This window comes from Oryctolagus cuniculus, chromosome 12 (assembly GCF_964237555.1).
Source record: "Oryctolagus cuniculus chromosome 12, mOryCun1.1, whole genome shotgun sequence".
NCBI lineage: Eukaryota > Metazoa > Chordata > Mammalia > Lagomorpha > Leporidae > Oryctolagus > Oryctolagus cuniculus.
The window spans coordinates 96208970-96227601 of NC_091443.1; the positions used below are offsets into that span (position 1 = coordinate 96208970).

An 18632-nucleotide genomic window follows, 5' to 3' on the forward strand; every position below is an offset into this window, starting at 1 on the left:
CTGGTTCTTTTTGCATAGCTCCATACCAGATCTGGCTACAACCTCTTTGCTGGTTTGTTTGTTTGTTTGCTTTGCATTATTTTCATGAATCACATTTCATTTTTGTTTATAAATTTTAGTATGTTACAATTTGGCTTCATGCTAGATAACAAAATTCATGTATTTAGCTTAATTTTCTTTTTTTAATCAGTACATAGTAATTTTACCTTCCAGTTCCAATTTTTCTTTGTTTATGTGCTATTCCGCACTTTTTTCTAACTTAAAATTTGTTTATTCATTTGTTTATTTATTTATTCTGTCAAAAAAAACAACTCATTTGACTTTTGTATTGCTTATGATACAAAAACACAACAAATTGTCTTTTTATGATTTGAAAACTACAGGGAACAACTACCCTTATGATCCATGAGTCTGAGAAAAGTGAAATTTAAGCCTTTGTAGAAGGGAAGCATTTTAAGTTTCTGCAAAACAAGTATGATTGTGGTTTACTTGTTAAAATAATTTGGAATGCTAAAGCAACTGGGCCAGTTTTGGGTGGCGCAAACCAGAAAAAACTGGTTTGCTTGTTGCAAAGCTCTGTATCAGATCTAGCTACAGCCTCTGGCTACAGCCTCTTTGTTTCTTTTTGCATTTTTCATATATTCTTTCATTTTGGGTTATAAATTTTAGTATGTTACATTTTGCCTTCATTCCAGATAATAGAATTCAGGTCATTGGATTTAATATTTTTTAATGAGGAAACAGATATTTTACCTTCTTTAATTCTAGGTTTGTTTTTTTGTTTTGGCTTCCAGCAAACGATTTTTTCTTTGTTTACAGGCTGTTCCTTACATTTTTTCTGGTTTTAAATCTATTTAATTCTGGACCTTTCTCTCTCCCTCTCTCTCACTGTCCACTCTGCCTGTCAAGAAAGAAATAGAGAGAGAGAAAGGAGAGAGAGAGAGGCCGGTGCCTGCGCCTGGTGCTGTGACCTGGAAGTGCACCCGCACGCCTGGCGCCTACAGCCCAGTGGTGCTCAGGTGGGAGTCAGCGCCGTGTCCGCTCCTGCCGAGAGCCTGCACGAGCTGTGATGCTGCTGGCTGAGCCTGAGGGAGACCCAGCGGCCCCAGGGCCAGGCCGGGATCAGGAGAGGCTGCCGCGCCATTTCCCAGGCGCGTATCTCTTCTTCAGCCCCTTCGGGAAGCAGCGGCCTTGGCGGGCCTCTGTCCCGCCAGCAGACCGGACCCCCTTGGAGGTGAGTGATGCGTGGCTGTTGCGGTTTCCCACTGGGGTTCTTCGCTACTGGCGTGCCTGTTGCTCCTGGGTCCCGACGGTGCGAGTGGCATCGCGGTCGTGCTGTGCGAGAGCAGAGGTGGCTCTGTCTCCTCCCGGAATGGCCCCACGTTCCTGTCTGCTTTTTGATGGCCCAGCTGCCCTGCTCTAGACCTCTGAGACTGTGGACTGGAGGAACAAGGGTGAAAATGCTGGTCCGTTTCCTGGTCTAGGAGGACAGTTTCGGGTTCCTCGCATTTGGTGTGATGGTAGGGCTCTGTGGATTTTCCGTAGTGCTTTTTGATTATTATTTTGGTAAGGTTGGTAGTAATGTCCTTGCTGTCATTTCTGTTGTTAAGTCACTGGAGTCTGGTCTCTTTTTTCCCCCTGTTTCCTGTGGATAAACGTTTTGTCAGTTTCACTGAGTTTTCAAGAACTGTATTTTGGCAGGCGCTGTGGCTCACTAGGCTAATCCTCTGCTTGTGGCGCCGGCACACCGGGTTCTAGTCCCAGTTGGGGCACCTGATTCTCTCCCAGTTGCTCGTCTTCCAGTCCAGCTCTCTGCTGTGGCCCGGGAGTGCTGTGGAGGATGGCCCAAGTGCTTGGGCCTGCACCCCATGGGAGACCAGGGGAAGCACCTGGCTCCTGCCTTTGGATCACCGTGGTGCACTGGCTGTAGTGCACCAGCCGGGGCGGCCATTGGAGAGTGAACCAATGGCAAAGGAAGACCTTTCTCTCTGTCTCTCTCTCTCACTGTCCACTCTGCCTGTCAAAAAAAAAAAAATCAAAAACAAAAATCTATTTAATTCTTATTTATTTATCTATCTATCTATTTATCATTCTGACAAAAACAACAACACATTTGACATAGTAAACTTATGTTACAAAAAACACAATTTGTAGTTTTATGATTAGAATATTACAGGTAACATCTACCCTTATACTCTACGTGTGTGGGAAAAATGAAATCTAAGCCTTTTTTAGAAGAGAAGTATTTTAATTTCTCCAAAACATGTTTGACTGTGGTTTTCTTGTTAAAATCATTCAGAATGCTAAAGCAATATCAGTGGATTTCAGTGCCACAAATGAGGGAAGTTCACTGCTATTGTTGCTAACCTCCATATCCAATCTGGCTATAGCTGCTTTGTCTTGCATTTATTTCATGTATTGCATTTCATTTTGATTTATTTTATTCTGCTACATGTTGGCTTCCTGTTGGATTATTGAATCCTTATGATTGGTTAAATTGTCTTTTCAATCAGGGAATAGGAATTTTACCTTTTGTAATTCTAGGTTTTTTATTGTTTTGGCTACCAGCAGATGATTTGTCCTTTGTTTATGGGCTCTTACCCACATTTTTTCTAGTTTTAAATCTATTTGTTTACTGATTTGTTTATTTATCCTTTCAAAAACAACAACACACATGATATAGTATCCCTTAGAATACAAAAAACACAACAAATGGGAATTTTTGATTAGAAGCATACAGGAAGCACCTATCCATATGATTTATATGTCTAAGAAAAGTGAAATTTAAGCTGTTTGTACAAGAGGAGGATTTTACATTTCTCCAAAATGGGTTTGACTGTGTTTTTTTTTTTTTTTTGATAAAATGCTTTGGAATAGTAAATCAACTTGGTTGGTTTTCAGTGGCACAAACCAGAATAATTACTTCTCTTGGTCATAACCTCCATATCAGATCAATGACAACCTCTTTGGGTTTTTTTTTTTTTTTTGGTATACATTTTATGTATTACATTTCATTTTGGTTTATAATTTTGTTATGTTATATTTTGGCTTCATGTTGGATAATGGAATCCTGGTAATTTGATTAACTGGTCATTTGAATCAGGACACATGAATTCTACCTTCTGGAATTCTGGGTTAGTTTTATTGTTTTGTCTTCCATCAGCCATTTTTTTCCTTTGTTTATGGGCTATTCACACGTTTTTCTGGTTTGTAAATTTACTTGTTTGTTTATTCATTTGCTTATTTATTCTATCAAAAACAAAGACACATTAGACATAGTATCCCTTAATACAAAAGAACACAATAATTTGGATTTTAATCATTCTAAAACTATAAGGAACAGCTACCCTATGCTCTATGTGTCTGGGAAAAGTGAAATTTAAAAGACTTTTCTAGAAGAGAAGGATTTTAGTGTCTCCAAAATGAGTTTAACTGGTTTTCTGGTTAAAATTATTCAGAATGGTAAAGCATCTTGGCTAATTTTGGATGCAAAAACCAGAGAAATCCTGGCCGCCAGGCACTGCCCTCCCCGGCCCGGCCCTGGGCTGGCACCTGTTCCTGCACATGGAGAGCTGCAGGGAGGGGCCCGTGGATAGAGCAGACCCCAGGGACAGGAGTGAGTCGGACTCGGAGAAGGCCGCCTGGTGCAGCCACATGATGATGGAGCTGCCGCCCTCCTGGATGGTGCACCACTGGACGCTGTCCAGGTCCAAGGCCTGGTCTGAGCCGGCCGCCTCCTCGAGGCAGTCCTGGGGTGCCTCTGCTGGTCACTGGTCCTGCCCAGAGCCTGGGCCTTGTGGCACCTGGGCAGGGCTAAGCCGATGCAGCAGCGCAGGAGCTCCTACTCTGAGCACGGGCTGGGGGAGCTGTCATCCCTACCTCCCTGGCGTGGGGCCTGGGGGACAGTAGGCTCTGGGCCTCCCAGGTGGCTGGCCTGGCCGGCTGCTCACAGGGCTCAGGCTCGCTGAGCGAGCTGGCCGAAGAGCTCAGAGAATAGCAAGGTGGGGGTCTCCTTGGCGATCAGCCGGGGCTGGGCTGGGGTGGGGGGGGCGGCTGGGCCTGAGAGGCCGCCTTGGCTGGGGCCTGGGCCTCCTTCCCGCCCCGCCTCAGGGCCCGCGGGATCGTGGACAGTCACCGCAGGTGCGGCCCGGCAGAGGAGGGCGCCTCCTCAGAGTCCTAGAAGCAGTACACGGCCTCCTTGGTGGACGTCCTGAGGCACAGGGACTGCCTCCCCCCTCCACCCCAGCCTGGTCCAAGTGGGCACTTGCGGGCTGGCCCAGGGGCAGCTCCAGCCCGGTCCGGCTCCTGACTGTGCCCCGGCTCTGCTCCGGGCTCCAGCCACCGCCCCCGGCTTTGAGCCGGTTTCTGGAGATCTGGCTGGCTGGGGCCGCGAGGCCGGGGGGCTCCCGCCTGTCCAGCCAGCCTCAGGGCTGCTCCCTGGTGGGCCCTTGCAGGGTCTCCTCGCTGAGGGACATGGCGCTGGAGAAGCTGACCGGAGTGCCCTCGGCCGAGTTGGTGCACGAGTCTTCCTCCTGGGCCCGGGTGGGCACCAGCATGTAGACAGGGATGGGCAGTGCCCGGTGGCTGGGCACCAGTGCCAAGGCCACCGTGCAGAGCTGTACAGGCACGGCCGCCCTCAGGCACTCATGCAGCAGCTCCAGCTCCTGGTCCGCGGCCATGCGGGTGCGGGAGCCCACGGGTGGCGGCCCCTCCTGGCGTCCAGCGGCCTCTTCTCACTGATGGTGGCTGGTGTGGAGGTCGGGACAGGTGGGCAGCAGCAGCCCCAGCTCCAGGTCCTGCTGCACGTAGTGCTCGTGCAGGGCCAGTGCACTGCGTCTGGAGGCGCAGAAGTTCTCGTCCAGCTTCTTCATGGTGAAGCGGATGCTGCAGGCGTCCAGCTCAGAAGGCAGGCGGCAGGGCTGCCGGCAGTTGGGGATGTCCAGGAAGCGCTTCCCGTAGCTCTCCCACTGCAGGCTGACCTGGCTGCCCTTGGGCTGGCCGGGCTGCGTGGCCGGCGGCGTCTTACTGTTGCTGGGCGACATGGTCTGCCCGAGGCTATTGGGCAGCTCCCTGGGGCTCACCATGCTGCTGCCCAGTCCACCTCAGGGGTCACTGGGGATGGAACTGGTGATGGCTGGGATCTCTTGAAGCTGCCCAGGGAGCTCACGGAGCTGCAGTGGCTCAGCACCTGCGGCGTCTCCTGCACACAGTTCTCCGACGAGCTGGACAGCATGGCGTCCTCCATGCCCAGGCCCCAGCCACAGCCCCGCCAGCGGGCCTGGATGGCCATGGGTAGGGAAGCGGCCCCAGGCCCACGTTATGCCCGGTCGAACTCCGCCTCTTTGGGGCTGGCCTCCTCCAGGCCTGTGGGGAGCAACTGGGAGCAACCCGGACTGGACTGAGTTACTGGAATTAAGACTTATTCTATGCATCTGCTCTCCCACAATATGGCGCTGGGAGAGGAGAAAACAGCTTCTACACAGCTGCCTCCAGTTCAGCCAATAAACTGTAGGACCTACTCCTGATTGGAGGAGAGCAGCGTACTCGGCGTGTGGGCAGCCGAGTTGGGATTGGCGGAGGAGGACTATAAAGGAGGAGAGAGACGGCATGCACCAGGAGCATCTAAGGGGAACATCTAAGGGGAACACCTGTGCAGCCCCCAAGAGAGCCGGCCGGCAGTGTGCCGCTCCCCTGCGGAAGTGGGGAAAGTGGCCAGGGGGAACCGCCCTTCCACGGAGGTGGAAGGGACAGTAGCCAACCCGGGAAGAACCAGCAGCAAACCCGGGGAGGGCCGAGCAGACGAAAGAACAGTGCAGGGTTCAGTGTCGCTCCTCCACGAAAACGGGGAGCGACATAATGGTGCTGTGACTTGGATAGGAAACCTAGGAGGGAAGAAGAAGGAAAATACCGGAGAGAGAGACTAGCAAAGAGCCTAGGTGCTGGAAGAAGCTATTGAAAGCCTAGGCAGAGACTCGGATATGGACTGTGGGAAAGAAGTTAGGATTTAAAGTGAAAGCAAGAAGAAACTTAGACTCAGATACGGACTGCAGGTTGAAAGTGAAAGTGAAACCTATAAGAAACTTAGACTTGGATACGGACTGTGGGGAGAGGCCAGGAGAAATGAGGGAGGAATATTGTTGGAAGAAAACTTAAGGAAACATACCGGGTAGAGAAAAATGTTAGGGAGGATGAAGCCGCGAGTGCAGGCCGAGGCGGAGACGTAAGCCACCTTGGAATTCTTCAAGTCACCCCGGGGAGCAAGAGGCGAAGATCTGGAACCAGAGGCAGAGACGTGGGCCGCCAGGTTGGAATTCGCCAGGTTAGTCCGGGGAACTTGGACTGAATGCCGGTGGTGGCGGAAACGTGAGCTGGGGCTGTGTGACTCGCGGAAGCCACTGCGTGCAGAGAGAGCACGGGGCGTGAATGGATAGGGAACGCGGGGCTGGCAGAGGCCGTGGTGAGGACGCGAAGGGCGTGGAGACTGCGGAGTGTGCGCGCGAAGCCGAGCCGCGCAGAGCTGGGAGCCCGCTGGTGGGGCAAGGCGCCGGGAAGCCGCGCAGAGCCGTGAAGCTGCCGCGGGGCGGCGAGGCGCCGAGAAGCAGCCTCGGCGCGGGCGCCGGGAAGCCGCAGGGATAAGAGAAACAGAAGTTTTAGAAGTAAAATGAGAGAAATAGGAATGCTGGAAGATAGAAGTAAAATGGGAGAAATAGGAATGCCCGGAGATAGAGAAATAGAGAAAGGCCTCCCCACAACCCAGCAATGAGAGAGCTTGGATTCGGTCTACCTGATTAGGGCAATAAGCACCAGCAGGCAGCTCGACCAGAGTATGAGCTGCAGGTCACCGAAGATAGGCACGAATCAACACCAATAAGCCTCCCCACAATATGGCAATGAGAAGGCTTGGATTCGGTTTGCCTGATAGGGCTTGTAAGCACCTGCAGGCAGAGCAGAGCATGCGCTGCAGGGCACCGAACACAAACACGCATCAGCACCTATAAACCTCCTCACAACATGGCGAAGAGAGGACCCGGATTCGGTTTGCCTGATTGATAGCACTTGTAAGAACCTGTGGGCAACTCTAGCAAGCAGAGCAGAGTGTGTGCCGCGGGGCACCGAAGACAGGCGCATATCAACGCCAAAAATAAAAAGAAAGGGATTCTGTGGGGAGCAACTGGGAGCAACCCGGACTGGACTGAGTTACTGGAATTAAGACTTATTCTATGCATCTGCTCTCCCACAATATGGCGCTGGGAGAGGAGAAAACAGCTTCTACGCAGCTGCCTCCAGTTCAGCCAATAAACTGTAGGACTTGCTCCTGATTGGAGGAGAGCAGCGTACTCGGCGTGTGGGCAGCCGAGTTGGGATTGGCGGAGGAGGACTATAAAGGAGGAGAGAGACGGCATGCACCAGGAACATCTAAGGGGATCATCTAAGGGGAACACCTGTGCAGCCCCCAAGAGAGCCGGCCGGCAGTGTGCCGCTCCCCTGCGGAAGTGGGGAAAGTGGCCAGGGGGAACCACCCTTCCACGGAGGTGGAAGGGACAGTAGCCAACCCGGGAAGAACCAGCAGCAAATCCGGGGAGGGCCGAGCAGACGAAAGAACAGTGCAGGGTTCAGTGTCGCTCCTCCACGAAAACGGGGAGCGACACAGGCCCTCGAGGGAGGAGTCGCTGTCCAGGTCTCTGGCCTCGCTGGGGGTGAGGCGTCCGGCCAAGGACAGCGAGCTGCAGCGGGTCAGCAAGAGGGGCCCCTCCTGCGCCACCAGCCTCTGCAGCGGCCTGTTGGCCGTGGCCGGCCAGCCGGCTCCCAGCTTCTCGGGCACCTGCTCAGGCCCTCAGACAGCAGCCAGTGCTGCTTCCAGGCCCTGGGGGCCACCTGGGGGCCGCCAGGATTCCTGGTGCCTGCCCTGCCCGCGGCCTCCAGCAGAGGCACTTTCTGATAGGTGGGCGACAGCTTGATGGTGCGCACGCGGGCGTTGGCGCCGGCGGCGTCCTGGGTGGGCCCACGGTCGAGCCGAGCGGGCCATGGCTGCCCGCCCAGGAGCTCCTTGCAGTGCTTGGGCAGCGCGGCAAGCGGGCAGGTCCTCATGTGCTCCCGCGGGCAGTAGCCGTTGCTGCTGCTGCTGCTGTTGAGGCTGTCGTCGGACAGGCTGGCATGAGCTGCCTTGAGCAGCAGGGGATGCGCCTGCCCTCCCCACCCCACCCCACCCCACCCCACAACTGCCCGGGATCCTCGGAGCTGAGGCTGAAGCTGTAGTCAGATGAGGTGTGCAAGGCCGAGATGTCCTCCATCAGATGGTTGCTCCGTGGACCCCAGCACCAGCTTGGTTTGGGTTTGGCCGCCACAACAGCCTTGCTGCCCTCCTCCTTCTCGGGCGCGTCGTGGTCGTCCTCGAAGCAGCCCCAGTCGGAGGCGTAGTACCGCGCCAGCCCGTCCAGGTGCCACAGGGGCAGCAGTGGCTTCTTGGCGGCGGCTGCAACCTCGGCCTCCGCCTCAGCCAGGGCCTGCTTCTCCAGGTGGCCGAGCGCCTGCACCAGGTGCCGGGTGTCAAGCTCTGCCTCTAGTGCCCGCTGCTTGCACACACAGAGGCTGGGCACGCAGGTGCCGGGGGACATGGCCATGGCGGCTGCCTGGTGCCTGGCGGGCTGGTAGGCCAGCAGGTTGTTCAGGGCAGTGGCATTGCCCATGGCGATCATTTTGTGCCCGGAGTGCACCAGGTTGCGCAGCATGCCCACGGCACCCAGGTCCCACAGCAGCTCCTGGTCTCACGTGCTGCAGGCTGACAGGTTCCAGAACATGCAGCATGCGTCACTCACAATGGTCAGGCTGTGTGAGGTCAGGTGCTGCAGCAGCTTCTGCAGGCAGTTGTGGTCACGGAGCACCTGCCTGGGTGGGGGAGGGTGGAGGCGGGGTCAGGTGTAGCTGGAACAGACCCTCCGGGCATAGGGTGGCTAGAGTAGACGGCTCTGCCCCACCCTCTGAGGATTGGGCGGCCTTTGTGGGCATTTGGGGGCGTGGACCAGCAGGTGGGAGGGGTGGTGGTGGTATGTCTCTGTGTTTCTCAAATACATTCTAAATTAAAATTCAAAAAAAACCTCAGCGAAATCCAGTTCTCTTGTTTCAAATTTCCATATCAGATCAGGATACTGATCTTGGTTTGTTTGTTTTACATTTTTTCATGTGCTATATTTCATTTTGGTTTATAAATTTTATTATGTTACCTTACGTTTCATGCTGGATGATGGAATTCAGGTACTGGGTTAATGATGTTGTTTTAATCAGGAATTCTAGGTTTGTTTTATTGTTTTGGCTACCAGCAGAATATTTTCCTTTGTTTATGGGCTGTTCTCCAGATTTTTTCTGGTTTTAAATTTATTTGTTTATTCATTTGTTCATTTATTTATTCTGTCAAAAAAAAAAAAAAACAAACAAAGAGAGGCTCTAGACAGCTCTGATATGGAGGTGATCAACAAGAGAACTGTATTTTTTTTTGTTTGTGCCACCCAAATCTGGGAAAATTGCTTGAGCATTCTGAATGAGTTTGGGAAGAAAACCTCAGTTAATCTCAATTTAGAGAAACATAAAACCTTCTCTTCTACAGAGGGCTTAAATTGCAATTTTTCCAAACAAATAGATCATAAGAGTAGATGTTTCCTGTAGTTTTCTAATCATAAAATGACAGTTTGTTGTGTTTCTTTGTATCGACAGTGATACTATTTCTAATGTATTGTTTTTCATAGAATAAATGAATAAGCATACAAATAAATTTAAGACAAGGAAAAATTTGGGAATAGTCCCTAAACAAAGAAATATGCAGCTGCTGGAAGCCAAAAAAAATACCTGGAATTGAAGAATTAAAATGCTTGAACCCTGATTAAAAAAGAAAATCAATCCAATTACCTGAATTGTATTATCGGCATGAAGGCAAAATGTAACATAGTTAAAATATAAACCAAAAGGAAATGGAATTGATGAATAAAATTCCAAAAATACTAAGAAACAAAGATTTTGTTCCCAGATCTGATATGGAGCTTTGCAAAAAGAACTGGATTTTTTCTGGTTTGTTGCACCCAGAACAGGTCAAGTTGCTTTATAATTCTGAATTATTTTAACAAGGAAATCACAGTCAAACTTGGTTTGTGAGACTTAAAATTCCTCTCTACTACAAAAGGCTTAAATTTCACTTTTCCAGACACATTGATCATAAGGGTAGGTGTTCCTTGTAGTTTTCTAATCATAAAACTCTAATTTCTTGGGTTTTTTGTACAATAGGGATACTATGTCAAGTGTGTTTTTCTGACAGAATACACAAATAAACAAAGAAAAAGGCAGCAGCTGGAAGCCAAAGCAATAAAACAAACTTAGAATTCCAGAAGGTAAAAAACCTACACACTGATTAAAGAGGAGCATATTCATTTACTTAAATCCATTATCTGGCATGATGCCAAAATGTAACGTAATAAAATTTATAAACCAAAATGCAATGCAATACATGAAAAAATATCAAAAACACCCCACCACAGACAAAGAGGCTATAGCCAGAACTGATATGGAGCTCTGTAACAAGAGAACCAGCTTTTTCTATCTGTGGCACCCAAAACAGGCCAAGATTGCTGATTTTGAATTCCAAATGATTTTAATAAGAAAACTGCAGTTAAACTTGTTTTAGAGACATTTAAAATTCTTCTCTCCCACTTAAATTTCATTTTTCCCATAAGATAGATCATAAGGGTAGTTTTCTAATCACAAATCTCCAATTTGCTGTTTTAGGTATCATATTGGATATTATGTCAAATGTGCTTTTATTTAGGACAGAATAAATAATTAATCCAATGAATAAACAAATAAATTTAAAATCAAAATAATGTGGTGAACAGTCCATAAACAAAGAAAATATTGACTAGTTGAAGCCAAAACAATAAAAGAAAATCTAGAATTCCAGAAGGTAAAATGCCAGTGCCCTGATAAAAAGAAAGGGTATTTGCATAATTACCAGAATTCCATTATGCGGCCTGAAGCCAAAATGTAAAATAATAAAATTTATAAGCCCAAATGAAATGAAATACCAAATAAACCAACAGTCTGCAGCCAGGTCTGATATGGAAGTTAGCAACAAGAGAACCAGATTTTTCTTGTTTGTGCAACCAAAACCCAGACGAGTTGTTTTAGGATTCCAAATGATTTAACAAGAAAATCGCAGTAAGATTCATTTTGGAGAAATTAAAATCCTTCTCTTGCACAATACAGTTAAATTTTAATTGACCCGGACGCATACATCATAAGGGTAGGTGTTCCCAAAAGTTTTCTAATCATAAAACTCCAATTTGTTGTGTTTTATTGTATCATAAGTGATACAATGTCAATTTTATTGTTGTTTATGACAGAATAAATATATAAACAAATGAATAGATTGAAGACAAGGAATAAAAGGGGCAATAGCCCATTAACAAAGGAAAAGTTGGCTGCTGTAAGGGAAAATAAGAAAACGAAAGTAGGATTGCAGAAGGTGAAATGCCTGAGACCTGATTAAAAAAAGAAAATTAATTCAATTACCAAAATTCTTTAATCTGGCATGAAGTCAAAAAGTAACATAATAAAATATATAAACTAAAATGAAATATAATGCATTAAAAATACTTAAAAAGGCAAATAAACAAAGAGGCTGTATCCAGATCTGATATAGAGTTTTGCAATGAGAGAACCAGATTTTTCTCCTTTGTGCCACACAAAAAAAAGTGTGTAACAGCCCATAAACAGCTGGCTGCTGGAAGCCAAAACAATAAAACAAACGTATGATTCCAGAAGGTTAAATGCCAGTGCCCTGATTAAAGAAGACCATTTTTACAATTACCAGGATCCCATTATGTAGAATGAAGTCAAAATGTAACATATTAATATTTATAAGCCAAGGCCAGCACCGCGGCTCACTAGGCTAATCCTCCGCCTAGTGGCGCCGGCACACCGGGTTCTAGTCCCGGTCAGGGCGCCGGATTCTGTCCCGGTTGCCCCTCTTACAGGCCAGCCCTCTGCTGTGGCCAGGGAGTGCAGTGGAGGATGGCCCAGGTGCTTGGGCCCTGCACCCCATGGGAGACCAGGAAAAGCACCTGGCTCCTGGCTCCTGCCATCGGGTCAGCGCGGTGCACCGGCCGCAGCGCGCTGGCTGCGGCAGCCATTGGAGGGTGAACCAACGGCAAAGGAAGACCTTTCTCTCTGTCTCTCTCTCTCACTGTCCACTCTGCCTCTCAAAAAATATTTATAAGCCAAAATGAAATGTAATGCATTAAAATGCAAAACAAACAAAGAGGCTGTAGCCAGATCTGATATAGAGCTTAGTAACAGGAGAACTGATTTTCTGGTTTCTGCCTCTCAATACTGGCCAAGGGGCTTCAGCATTTCAAATGATTTAAACAAAAAAATTGTAGTCAAATTCATTTTGGAGAAACTTAAAATCCTTCTCTTCTTCACTTTTCCCAGACACATAAATCATAAGGGTAGGTGTTCCCTGTAGTTTACTAATCATAAAACTCCAATTTAATGTGTTTCTTGTATCATCAGTGATACTATGCCAAATGTGGTTTTGTTTTTAAAAGACTAAATAAACAAATGAATAAACAAATAATTAAATTTGAAACAAGCAAAATTTTGGTGAACAGCTCAAAAACAAAGGAAAATACAGCTGTGGTAAGCCAAAACAATAAAACAAATAAGGATTCCAGAATGAAAAAATGTGTGAGCCCTGATATATATATATATATATATGTATCCAGGTAATTAGATAAATAATATGAATGTATATTATATATTATACATATAATAATTAATATATATATTCAGGTACTTAGATAAATTATATACATATAAATATAATTTATCTAAGTACCTGAATTCCATTATCCAACATGAAGCCAAAATGTAACATAATAAAGTTTATAAACCAAAATGAAATGTAATACATGAAAAAATTGCAAAACAAAGAGGCTGTACACAGTTCTTACACAGAGCTTTGCAAAAAGAGAATCTCAATTTTCAGGTTTGTGCCACCCAAAACCAGGCACATTGCTTCAGCATTCTGAATGATTTTAAAAATAAAATTCCATGGAAATTTGGAGAAAATTAAAATCATGTTCAACAAAAGGATTAAATTTCCCTTTACCCAAACATAGAGATAAAAATTGTGTTTACTGTATTTTTCTAATCATAATACTCCAATTTGCTTTTTATTGTATCATAAGTGATACTATGTCAAATGTGTTGTTTTTGACAGAATAAATAAACGAATGAATAAACAAATAAATAAATTTAAAATGAGAAAATATATAAGGAACAGTCCATACACAAGAAAAAATAGCTACTAGAAGTCAGAATAATAATAATAATAATAGGGATTATATCAAACTGAGAAGTTCCTGTACTGCAAAAGAAACAGTCAGGAAACTGAAGAGGCAACTGACAGAATGGGAGAAAATTTTTGCAAATTATGCAACTGATAAAGAATTAATAACCAGAATCTACAAAGAGGTCAAGAAACTCCACAACAACAAAACAAACTTAAGTGATGGGCCAAGCACCTCAATAGACATTTTTCAAAAGAGGAAATCCAAATGGCCAACAGGCACATGAAAAAATGTTCAGGATCTCTAGCAATCAGGGAAATGCAAGTCAAAGCCACAATGAGGTTTCACCTCACCCCGGTTAGAATGGCTCACATACAGAAATCTACCAACAACAGATGCTCGCAAGGATGTGGGGCAAAAGGGACACTAACCCACTGTTTGTGGGAATGCAAACTGGTAAAGCCACTATGGAAATCAGTTTGGGGATTCCTCACCAACCTGAATATAGCCATAATATAAGACCCAGCCATCTCACTCCTTGAAATTTACCCAAAGGAATTTAAATTGGCAAATAAAAGAGCTGTCTGCAACTCAATGTTTATTGCAGCTCAATTCACAATAGCTAAGACCTGGAACCAACCCAAATGCCCATCAGCAGAAGACTGGATAAAGATATTATGGGATATGTACTCTAAAGAATAGTATATAGCAGTAAAAAAAAATGAAATCCAGTCATTTGCTACAAAAGGAGGAATCTGGAAAACAATATGGTGAGTGAAATAAGCCAGTCCCCAAGTGATAAATATCATATATTCCCCTTGATCTGTGACAACTAACTGAGCATCTAAAAGAAAACCTGTCAAATGAAACAGACACTATCCAGGCTGTGACTCAGGGATGCAGACGCTGATGGCCCGGGTTCTCCCAGAGAACCCTGGAGAGGCAAGACTGGAAGCAGTCCTGGAACTTGGGAGGCTGGATGGGGCAGTGTGCAGAAGCATCCTGTGTCACCATGGTGACAGCCAGTGGGGAGTGCGCCTGCGCCTGGTGCTGTGACCCGGAAGTGCACCCTCACGCCTGGCGCCTACAGCCCAGTGGTGCTCAGGTGGGAGTCAGCGCCGTGTCCGCTCCTGCCGAGAGCCTGCACGAGCCTTGAGTAGCTGTCTGCGATGCTGCTGGCCGAGCCTGAGGGAGACCCAGCGGCCCCAGGGCCAGGCCGGGATCAGGAGAGGCTGCCACGCTGTTTCCCAGGTGCGTTTCTCTTCTTCAGCCCCTTCCGGAAGCAGCGGCCTTGGCGGGCCTCTGTCCCGCCAGCAGACTGGGCACCCTTGGAGGTGAGTGACGCGTGGCTGTTGCGGTTTCCCACTGGGTCCCGACGGTGCGAGTGGAGTCGCGGTCGTGCTGTGCGAGCAGCTGTGCGAGAGCAGAGGTGGCTCTGTCTCCTCCCAGAATGGCCCCGCGTTCCCGTGTGTTTGCTTTGTGATGGCCCAGCCGCCCTGCTCTAGACCTCTGAGACTGTGGACTGGAGGAACAAGGGCGAAAATGCTGGTCCGTTTCCTGGTCTAGGAGGACAGTTTCAGGTTCCTCGCATTTGGTGTGATGGTAGGGCTCTGTGGATTTTCCGTAGTGCTTTTTGATTATTATTTTGGTAAGGTTGGTAGTAATGTCCTCGCTGTCATTTCTGTTGTTAAATCACTGGAGTCTGGTCTCTTTTTTCCCCCTGTTTCCTGTGGATAAACGTTTTGTCAGTTTCACTGAGTTTTCAAGAACTGTATTTTGGCAGGCGCTGTGGCTCACCAGGCTAATCCTCTGCCTGCGGCACCGGCACACCGGGTTCTAGTCCCGGTCGGGGCACCTGATTCTCTCCCGGTTGCTCGTCTTCCAGTCCAGCTCTCTGCTGTGGCCCGGGAGTGCTGTGGAGGATGGTCCAAGTACTTGGGCCCTGCACACACATGGGAGACCAGGAGAAAGCACCGGGCTCCTGGCTTCAGATCGGTGCAGTGCATCAGCCATAGGGCAATTTGGGGGGGGGGAGTGAACCAACGGAAGGAAAACCTTTCTCTCTGTCACTGTCCAACTCTGCCTGTGAAAAAAAATAGCTGTTAAACCTCAAAAGGTTTGGTACTGTAGCTTTAAAAAAAAGAAATAATTATAGACAGGGAAGTTTTCACAGGCCTATGCTTATTGCAGTAGGGTGCACAATAGCCAGGCTATGCAGTCTGTATACGTATGCAGTCTGTATATGTACATAGCCCATAATGTCTTTATTCAGTCTTAAGGTGATAGATATTTAGGCTGATTGCATATTTTTGCTGCTGTGATTTGAGCTGTAGTAAATACGGGGGAGGGCAGTGATAACTCTTTTTTCATATGCTGATTTCACTTCCCTTAGGTATATTCCCAGGGGTGGAATGGCTGTGTCATATGCTATGTCTGTATTCAGATTTCTGAGGTATCTCCATGCTATCTTCCATAGTGGCAATACCAGTTTACATTCCCACCAGCAGTGGATTAGGGTGCTTTTTCCCCACATTCACAAGGCCATTGTAGTATTGATTTGTATTTCCCTGACGGCTAGTGATCCTGAGCATTTCTTCTTTTCTTTTTTTCTTTTTGACAGGCAGTGCGGACAGTGCCAGAGAGAGAGAGAGAGAGAGAGAAAGGTCTTCCTTGTAGCTATGTGAATGGGATTGGTCTTCAAAGTCCTTTCTTAGGCTAGGAGCTGATAGCAAACAGACAGAAACATCGTTCCTGCCTTGGGAAGGCTCTGGGGCCAGCACAAGGCCAAGGAGGACAGTGCTGCCAGTGGGAGCTGGGTTCCAGAGTCACGTCCCAAGTGTGCCTTTGTGGCAGTGCCATTCCTCACAGCTCTGGGGCTCCTACACTGTGGGTGCCTCCTTCTGCCCCTCTCCCCTGCAGCACAGAGGGCCTGGGCACCCTGCTGTGTGAGATGCCCAGTGATTAGTCCTGGCCAAGTTTTGTTACCTCCTGACTCCTTCACCCTGGAAGACAGATATGCGAGCTGCATAGTGGTCATGCAGGGAGGTTGTGCATCGACTTTTCTTCCCTGACCTAGGAGTGAGGAACGCTGCTACAGATGGCACAGAGAAAGTTGTTGTGCTGTTATTTTTTTCAGGATTAGGTTGGGGAAAAAAGTGGTTTGGGAAAAAAGTGCCTCTGATGGGAGCCTGGAGCTGAGGCACATCATGTGCCTAGCTTACAGAGCCCAATTTGTTCTCAGCATGGTTGGTTCCTGAATTTCTCATTCAAAGGCAAGACTCTCTAGATCATATTTCTTTTCTTTTTTTAACTCATATTTAATGAATATAGATATCCAAAGTACAGCTTATGGACTACTCTACCATTTGGGGCAAGTCAGCTTGAGCATGTCCCAAATTGTACATCTCTTCCCTCTCTTATTCCCACTCTTATGTTTAACAGGGATCACATTTCAGTTAAATTTCAACACTTAAGAATAACTGTGTATTAATTACAGAATTAAACCAGTCATATTAAGTAGAACAGACAAAAAAATTACTAAGAGGGATAATGTATTAAGTTGTTCATTAACAGTCAGGGCTATGCTGATCAAGTCACCATTTCTCATAGTGTCCATTTCACTTCAACAGGTTTCCTTTTTGGTGTACAGTCAGTTGTCACCGATCAGGGAGAACATACGATATTTGTCCCTTTGGAAATGGCTTATTTCACTCAGCATGATGTGTTCCAGATTCCTCCATTTGTTGCAAATGACTGGATTTCATTGTTTCTTACTGCGGTATAGTATTCTAAAGAGTACATATCCCATAATTTCTTTATCCAGTCTACCGTTGATGGGCATTTAGGTTGGTTCCAGGTCTTGGCTATTGTGAATTGTGCTGCAATAAACATTAGGGTGCAGACCGCTTTTTTGTTTGCCAATTTAAATTCCTTTGGGTAAATTCCAAGGAGTGGGATGGCTGGGTCGAACAGTAGGATTATATTCAGGTTTCTGAGGAATCTCCAGACTGACTTCCATAGTGGCTTAACCAGTTTGCATTCCCACCAACGGTGCGTTAGTGTCCCTTTTTCCCCACATCCTCGTGAGCATCTGTTGTTGGTAGATTTCTGTATGTGAGCCATTCTAACTGGGGTGAGGTGAAACCTCATTGTGGTTTTGATTTGCATTTCCCTGATTGCTAGTGACCTTGAACATTTTTTCATGTGCCTGTTGGCCATTTGGATTTCCTCTTTTGAAAAATGTCTATTGAGGTCCTTGGCCCATCTCTTAAGTGGGTTGTTGGTTTTGTTTTTGTGGAGTTTCTTGATCTCTTTGTAGATTCTGGTTATTAACCCTTTATCTGTTGCATAGTTTGCAAATATTTTTTCCCATTCTGTCGGTTGTCTCTTCACTCTCCTGACTGTTTCTTTTGCAGTACAGAAACTTCTCAATTTGATGCAATCCCAATAGTTGATTTTGGCTTTGACTGCCTGTGCCTCCCGGGTCTTTTCCAGAAATTCTTTGCCTGTGCCAATATCTTGAAGGGTTTCTCCAATGTTCTCTAATAACTTGATGGTGTCAGGTCGTAGATTTAGGTCTTTAATCCATGTTGAGTGGATTTTTGTGTAAGGTGTAAGGTAGGGGTCTTGCTTCATGCTTCTGCATGTGGAAATCCAATTTTCCCAGCACCATTTATTGAATAGACTGTCCTTGCTCCAGGGATTGGTTTTAGATCCTTGATCAAATTTAAGTTGGCTGTAGATGTTTGGGTTGATTTCTGGTGTTTCTATTCTGTTCCATTGGTCTATCCATCTGTTTATGTACCAGTACCATGCTGTTTTGATTACAACTGCCCTGTAGTATGTCCTGAAATCTGGTACTGTGATGCCTCCGGCTTTGTTTTTGTTGTACAAGATTGCTTTAGCTATTCGAGGTCTCTTGTGCCTCCATATGAATTTCAGCATCATTTTTTCCAGATCTGAGAAGAATGTCTTTGGTATCCTGATTGGAATTGCATTGAATGTATAAATTGCTTTTGGGAGAATGGACATTTTGATGATATTGATTCGTCCAATCCATGAGCATGGAACATTTTTCCATTTTTTGGTATCCTCGTCTATTTCTTTCTTTAAGATTTTGTAATTCTCATCGTAGAGTTCTTTAACGTCCTTGGTTAAGTTTATTCCAAGGTATTTGATTGTTTTTGTAGCTATTGTGAATGGGATTGATCTTAGAAGTTCTTCCTCAGCCGTGGCATTGCTTGTGTATACAAAGGCTGTTGATTTTTGTGCATTGATTTTATATCCTGCCACTTTGCC

At 46.7% G+C, this 18632-nt stretch overlaps 2 protein-coding genes, 1 long non-coding RNA gene and 1 pseudogene across 10 annotated transcripts in view; 2 read left to right on the forward strand and 2 right to left on the reverse strand.

The window, feature by feature from the left end:
- Positions 1-18632, reverse strand: part of LOC103346435 (neuroblastoma breakpoint family member 4) — a 1612367-nt gene that overhangs the window by 693460 nt on the left and 900275 nt on the right. The gene's annotated exons all lie outside the window — the stretch shown is intronic.
- Positions 1-18632, forward strand: part of LOC103346987 (putative neuroblastoma breakpoint family member 5) — a 344943-nt gene that overhangs the window by 200370 nt on the left and 125941 nt on the right. The gene's annotated exons all lie outside the window — the stretch shown is intronic.
- Positions 1-18632, forward strand: part of LOC103346986 (neuroblastoma breakpoint family member 4) — a 320087-nt gene that overhangs the window by 158802 nt on the left and 142653 nt on the right. The window lies entirely within an intron of this gene.
- Positions 1167-9920, reverse strand: LOC127488087 (adenomatous polyposis coli protein 2-like; annotated as a pseudogene).